The 7,783-nt window shown below is 47.8% G+C and overlaps 1 long non-coding RNA gene across 1 annotated transcript in view; it reads right to left on the bottom strand.

Moving 5' to 3' along the window:
- LOC129394859 (uncharacterized) overlaps window positions 1–7,783 on the bottom strand; it is a 41,031-nt gene that overhangs the window by 29,967 nt on the left and 3,281 nt on the right. The gene's annotated exons all lie outside the window — the stretch shown is intronic.

The raw sequence follows: 7,783 nt of genomic DNA on the forward strand, positions 1-7,783 counted from the left end.
ATCACAAACTTGTGCTGTCAGCTGCCAAGGCAGTGGTATTTGTTCAGCAGCCATGGGAAACTAGCACACTGGGCTTGGCCACCACTGCATCCTTCACCCGTGGGGTCTAGGGATGGTGCACGTGCCCCTTTCACTGACTGTGGGTCCTTTACCCTCCTTTGTTGGTTTCCCTTTGCAAATATCCCTCTGTTCCCTCTCCTCAGATACCCTGTGGAATTTGTCTCCAATTTCCTGGCAGGACTGGGGATGAGATGGGAAATTAAGGGGGGAAGGGTCAAAACGACCTCATCCCCCTCCAGCATCCTCTAGCTCAGTCAGTGCCCACTGTATAATTATTGTCACAAAACCACGCCAGATAATTCTCTTTTTTTTTTGTCATAATCAAAGGGCCATAAAATAGATTTAAAGCATAACTCACACTATCTCTGTCATTACTTGGTGCATTTTTCTCACCCTCAAAATTAGCTGTTTTTTTCTTCATAGACCAAAGAGAAGTAACAAAAATAAACTTGTGCCGAGTTCACAAGCTTCAGCTGGATGTACTGGGGCTGGGTCAATTCAGTGCCATCGACCTCCCACAGGGTGAACGGGAGCCGCTCTTCAGGCCCACCTAAGCATCTGCTCTTTCCCATGGAGGGACTGGTGTCGGGCCTCCAGAAGGGGAGAGGTGACTTCAGCGTCTGGACAGCCTCCTGTGCGGACCTGGCAGCACTGCTGGTGGTGGCAATGGCTGACAGTGCCTTTGTGCTCCCACCCTGCCCAGAGCTGTTAGATGCTCTCCACACAAGGCCTTCTGCCCTCCTCTGCTCCACACCCTGACCCCAATCACACAGGAAGCATCCCCATCCTGGTGTCAGTACCCCGTTTTCAGAAACTCCTCTCTCTCTCTCTCACACACACACGCACAGACCATTGTCCCTCCTGAGTCAGGGCTGCTTCCCAGTGACTGGCAGTCTCCCACCTCCCTGGCTGCATCCTGGCAGGCTCAGCCCAAGCTGTGGGAAGACCAGGGCTTAAGGAAGCCATGTGGAACAGAGGACAAAGAGAATGAACAGGGCAACGGGGCATGATCAAAGGAGCCATGTGGTCTGAGTAACTGCCCACAGCTGTGGGGCCAGCCTTGGGTAGTGGGAGGCAAAGAGGCTGAAGAGTGCAAGGAAACACTCTCCCCTCAGTATTCTAACCATCTTTTCAGGCAGGCAGTGTCTGGCTACCTTGTGGTCAATCCTAGCTAAGAGCTTTCTTTCTTAGCCATGTTTTAGCACAAGGAAGCGAGTTTCAACATCTTGGCTGGGCCATGGGAGCAGACTGGCTACTGGGAAGTGAGGTCAGAGCAGAGGCTGGCTCTGCAGTAACCTCATAGACCCTGCATCTGAGTTCCAGGTCGCTGACCCGGAAGAGGGCAGAGGTGCAGCCACAGGCCAGCTCGGAAGGCAGCTCCAGTTTCAGCTTTGCCATGTTCTGGCTTTAAGGCTTCGCCATGCAGCTCAGCCCTCAGTGGCTCACCTGCAGCTTGGGAGGAAAGCCTGCCTCCCACCTCAGACAGGGCTGCTGGCCTCCCGGGAGTGGGCAGCGTGGGCAGGCAGAGCAGCTTCAGTGGACTTGGAATGGGAGGGCAGTGGCCTTTCTCCGTCTAGGCCATGGATGTATTTGGACACTTTTGTGAGTCACTGATGGGGTCAAGGCAGTGGCCTGGGACAGATGGAAGAGCAGCAAGGTACCCATCCTTGCCTCCGCTGCCTCCTCCCACGGGCTGGCTGCAGACTTCCTTTCACCAGAGTTGAGAAATGTTACTTCTCAGGTCCGTTTGGTTCCTGAGCTGACACAGAGTTTGATTGTTGCAACTTCAAAGTAGTCCAGGGACAAAGAAAGACTGCAACTCTCTTTTCCAAAGAACAGAGAGTTCTCAGATTGCAGTATAGGGAGGGCTTGAGTTCGGGAGCCCCTAGGTTTTGCCTAAACATGGGGAGCATCTGTGGCTTCCAGGCTTCCATGGATGTGAAGACGTGAGTCTGGGGGCCTCTCTGAGAAAGACAACCATGGGAGGGTGAAGATGCTTCTCCCTTTCCTCCCCAGGGCCCTCATCCCCTGTCCCAGTGATCTCGCCACCAGAGACACTGCAGTGACGGGCCTCCGGGACTTTCACACAGCAGGCTCGCCCCAGCGGGTGCGCATGTGCAGGCGACTGGCATGCTCTGCTTCCAGAACCCTGCCTGCCCTTCCTCCAGGAGCCTCAGGGCTCATACCTGGGCCCTTGCAGGAATAGGTGCACATGGGAAGTGTGTCCTGTGCCTGCTGAAGCTCACTCAGCCTCACCTTGCAAGTAGGAAAAGCATAGGACATGGAGACTGCTCGCTGCAAAGGAAGAACGTGACCCTGCGGTGGGACCAGCTTTAATTGCTAAATGTTACAGCAAACTTCAACTATAAGACAAAACCCAGTGCCAGGCTGCAGTCCCAGAATTGCTGAAAGTCCCCCTATGCTTCTGTCTGACAAAGGGAGATGTGACGGAGGGAGAAGTTTCTACAGGGTCTTCCCTAATTCAGCAATTCCTGAAGCAAGACTTGAGGGCCCTGCTGTGAGGAGAATCACTGAATCAGACCATCCTATCTGTTCTGTAGAGATAGCTGAGTGCCAGAGAGGTTAGACAACTTTCCCAAACGCGAGCCTGCAGCCCAGGGGTGCTGACCATAGGCCAGTGCCCATGCTCACAGTGAGCCTGGCTGCACTGGGTGTTGTCCCCAGCTTAACGTCTGGCTTGGGAAGTGGCCAGTAAATGATGGGTCTACGAAAGAAGGGGTTGTGGAACTGTTTTCTCTCCCAGGCTCATTTGCTTTGAAAGGGAACTAATCCAAATGTGACAGAGCTCTCCAAGTATGGACTTGGCAGCCTCTTGGGAGACCTGCCTCTCAGGAGACCCCTAATCCTACAGATGGAGAAGGGCTTTAGGTGGTTTCTGGAGAAATCTCAGGGAGGTCAGAGGGAAGGGACTGAGACCTGGAGACAGACAGAGAAATCAATCAATCAATCAATCAATCATTCAATCACTAAATGACTTATTTCAGTAGCTTCATCTGGGCCCTCCAGCCCAAGGTGGCTCCAAAAGTTCTGCAGAGAAGGGGCTCTCCCACAGCAATCCCGGGAGAAGCTGGAGGTCTTGTCTTGATCTGCTTTTCCGCAGCGTGTATAAAAGTGAGAGAGATACAACTGTTCACATGCAGAAGTAGAGGCTCTGCTGATGTATGCAACCTGGGGAGGGAGGGAGCCCAGGCCCTCGCTCATAGCATGAGCCCGCCACGCTTCTGACATGCACCAGTTTCAGTGGGATTCGCTTCCCTATGTTCAACTTGTGATACAGGTTGTGAAGCTTCCCTCACACCCACCACCCACTATGTGTTTTGTTCCTTCTCCCAAGCCCTGCCTACTAGGTCAAAATTGATGTGAGCTGGTAAAGCTGGTGATGATGGTGGCTGTCATTTTGTAAACAGTACTGCTGTTCCTGGTTCCAACAGAAGCCTGCTCTCTCCAGCCCAAGGCCCAAGGCAGGACTGCCTTCTTCCATCCTCAGAGCCAGCAATCCAGCATCCTCGCATCTCAGCCTCCCTCTCTTCTCTTCCTTCTGTCTCATTTTCTATAACCCTGTGACCTCCCTCTTTCCTGTACAAGAACTTTTGTGCTTGTATTGGTCCCATCTAGATAATCCCAGATAATCTCCCCATTTCAAGATCCTTAAGAGTAATATATCTTAATACATAAGAGTTAAACTAATAGAAAAGAACCGGAATGGAGAACTTCCAATTTACTAGAAGAGGAAGAGAAAATCTATTCTCCAAACATGAATAAAGGGAAAAAATGATAGGAATCATGATTACAAGAAAAGAAAATAAATAAGTTGTGAATGGATTAAAAGAAAATATTAGTGACCACAAAAATGTGACTGGATTAAATTTCCCTACTAAATTTCCCTACCAAAAGACCTACTAAGAAACCAAGGTCCAGTAATATAATGTTTATAAATGATATCTGTAAAATGAAATGACCATAAAAGATTATATGTAAGTAAATTGATGAAACTAGGTCTCAGGAACTAAAATAAAATGCTGTTCTGAAACGTTTTAGAAAATGCATTAAGGCCCCAAAATGAAAGAACTGATATAAACATTAGAAAAGAGGAGGTAAAACATCTCTTTGCATATAGTTGCTTACCCGGAGGACTTAAGACTCAGGTGAAAATGCTGCCTGGTCAGTGGACCCCCAGGAGCAACCTGAGCAGGTGGCGCCCCTACATTTTATGCTCGGTGGAACCTGGCACTGACCACTATGTTTAGAACAGCCTGACCCCACGGTAGGCCTCAGAAAATATTTCTCAACATACTAAATAAAGCCACCATTTAATGTCATAAAGAATGATTCATGTGGAAGATGTAATAATTCTGAACCCAAATGCATCCCAAACTATATAGATGCCTTAAAACAGAGCAAAAGTGGACAGAATCATCACCAGGTGACAGGGAGGCAGCCCCAGTGACAGCAGGCATCTTTGCATGCACCTCTCCCAGTAAGCAAGAGCTGGCAGATGCCAATCAGGAAGGGCTGGAAGAGGCGGGGCACACAGGCAACACCCTCATCAGGGGGATGCCTGTGGAGTCCATATGTGCACCCAGGGGGGTTGAGGAACAAGGATGGATTTCCCAGGAGGCTCCCGCCCATAATTGGGAATTGACTGTGCACTGAAGAAATCCACCTGGGCAGGGGAGGAGGAGGAAGGTGGAGGAAGAGCACAGCCCAGGGAGGAGGAACACCCAGAGCCTCAGAGGCCCAGGGCGTGGGAGGGTGGGGGGTGCCTCCGGTGTAGGAGGCCTTCCTTCCTTCCTCCTCTGTCCTCCCAGGCCAGCTTGCTGGCTTCACCTGACCCCTTGCCTGGCTCAAAGGCAACCTTTTGTTACTACTTTGTCCCCCATTTGGCTTATACTTTTCTTCTTGTTTCTCTTTCTCTTCCCTCATTTCCTTTTCTGCATCCCTCTCACTTCTCTCCACTGGGCTTGTTGTGGGAATGAGCTACAGTCCTGTGCTGCACAGGGACGCTTCCATCAGCGACAGCCCACATATACAACGGTGGGCCCAAGATATAGTGCCATGTTTCCATTGTACCTTTTCTGTGTTCAGAAATGTTTAGATGTAGAAACACTTACCATTGTGTTACAATTGTCTGCAGCATCCAGCAGTTACAAGCTGTACAGGTAGGCAGCCTAGGAGCAGTAGACCACACCATGCAGCCTAGGTGTGGATTAGGCTCTATCATCTAGGTTTGTATAAGTCACTCTATGATGTTCAGACAATGACAAAATCACCTAGTGACACATTTCTCAGATATAGCCCTGTTGTTAAGCAAAGCATGACTGTATATGTCAATCATTATCTCTATGTACTGATTTTTTTTTTTGGTTCCTCATTTTAGGAATCTAATGAACTGCATATACTGCTCATGTATTCTCTCCCTCCTTCTTTCTCTCTCTTTTTTCTCTCTTTCTTTCTCTCTCTTTCTCTCTCTCTCCACCCCCGCCCTCCCCCCCTCCGCCACACACACACACATACACAAACGAACAATTCTTTTACAGGACTGGGGTAGCTTGTTGCATTTGGATGCTTGTTGACTATTTGATTTTCTGGAATTTCTCCCAAGCAAGATATTGGGTATGTACAAGGAGGGATACACAGAATAAGAATTTTGCTGTTGATAATAATAGCAAATGATGTAAATAACACATATGTTCAGAATAGGGACTAGGTGAAATCAGTTATGGAACATTATTCAGCATTACAGGTAAAAAAGGAACTCTTTATATAATGGGGGTTGGAAGGCGGCAACAACAGGTCAAGGAGCAAGTAAGAATATTTCTGGTATTCCCAAGTGCCAATGGAATGCAAACTGGGGTAGTGGGCTGGAGACTGGCTGGCAACCAGAGGTAGGGTATGGGCCACCTGATACAAGTGCAACTTGCAGGTACTTGACACTCCATTTAGCCAAAATTCAACCCTTCACATTTCCTGCCCAAATCTGCTTCTCCTCCACTCCCTGTTTCAGCACATCCCACCACTACCTGCTGCTGAAGCCATTTATTGTCTGGGGGTAAGACAATAAATGACAATAAATGACTCCTCCTTCTCCAGGCCATGTTAACTCAATCAGCTCCATAGCTCCAGGCATGGCTCATTTTCCCTTTTGCCTGTTAATACTGTCAGGCCTCTGAGCCCAAGCTAAGCCATCATATCCCCTGTGACCTGCTCGTATACATTCAGATGGCCTGAAGCAACTGAAGATCCACAAAAGAAGTGAAAATAGCCAGTTCCTGCCTTAACTGATGACATCCTACCATTGTGATTTGTTCCTGCCCCACCCTAACTGATCAATTGACTTTGTGACAACACACTCTCCCTGCCCTTGCGATAATGTACTTTGTAATATTCCGCCACCCTTGTGAATGTACTTTGTACGATACATCTTCCCCACCCTTGAGAAGGTACTTTGTAATATCCTCCCCCCACCTTAAGAAGGTACTTTGTAATATTCTCCCCACCCTTGAGAATGTATTTTGTAAGATCCACCCCCTGCCCACAAAAAATTGCTCCTAACTCCACCGCCTATCCCAAACCTATGAGAACTAATGATAATCCCACCACCCTTTGCCGACTCTTTTCAGACTCAGCCCGCCTGCACCCAGGTGATTAAAAAGCTTTATTGCTCACATAAAGCCTGTTTGGTGGTCTCTTCACACGGACGCGTGTGACAAATCCCCCAGCTGAAGTCACCTTTGCTTGCAACTGCAATATTCCAATGGCCACTGAGAATCATACTGAAAAAAATAGACATCTTACCATGCCATGCCTGTGCGTTTAAACAACTGTTTTCTTGGTTTTCAATATTTTAGGTCAAATGTTGGGCAAAGTACAGTCTTGAGAAAAAAAAACAAATGAGGATTTTGACAACAGAAGGTGGCACAAAGGCATAGGGGTGGTGAGGGTGACAGCAGGGCTGTGCTGACATCCTCATCCTACAGAGAGAAGTGCCAGGAAATCCTGGGAGATGATGAACTGTGAGAGTGTGATGATAGTTTCCAATCTTATAAAAGCAACTAGTAGAATATCTATCTATCTGTTGATCAATTAGTCAAAACAGTGAGAGGCAGAGGAAAGAATAATAAGCTGCTGTGTGAATTAACGTCTCATCTTCTATATTCAGGACTCCACATCCTTTAGGAGCCCTGGGAAGTGGAATTGGGAGGTAAGGAGTGGGATGGGCACGTGCTTTTCATCATCTTCAGACCTCTCTGCATTTGCCTTTTACTATGGGAATTTGACCTTTTTAAAAATAACTTTATTTTTGAACAGAGTGAGCACTACAGGAATAATTTACTTAGAAAGTGAAATTCCTGCATAACACCATGCCTCAGGCACAAAGCTGCAAATGGTTGGAAATACCCAGATCTCCTTTCTTTGACCTTAAGAAATCACTGTTTGCATTCTTAACAAATACAAATTCTTCTCTGCTTAGTGTTTTACAACTAGCTTACAGCAGTTTATATATGACAGATCTCTTTCAGTGCATGCATATATTTTGGTTGATGTTTTAAATCTGATTTCACAAATATTAAACATTTTATTTAAAATTTACTATCGGGCTGGGTGTGGTAGTTCATGCCTGTAATCCCAGCACTTTGGGAGGCTGAGGCTGAAGGATAGCTCGAGGCCAGGTGTTTGAGACCAGCCTGGGCAACATAGCGAG

This window comes from Pan paniscus, chromosome 21, assembly GCF_029289425.2.
Source record: "Pan paniscus chromosome 21, NHGRI_mPanPan1-v2.0_pri, whole genome shotgun sequence".
NCBI lineage: Eukaryota > Metazoa > Chordata > Mammalia > Primates > Hominidae > Pan > Pan paniscus.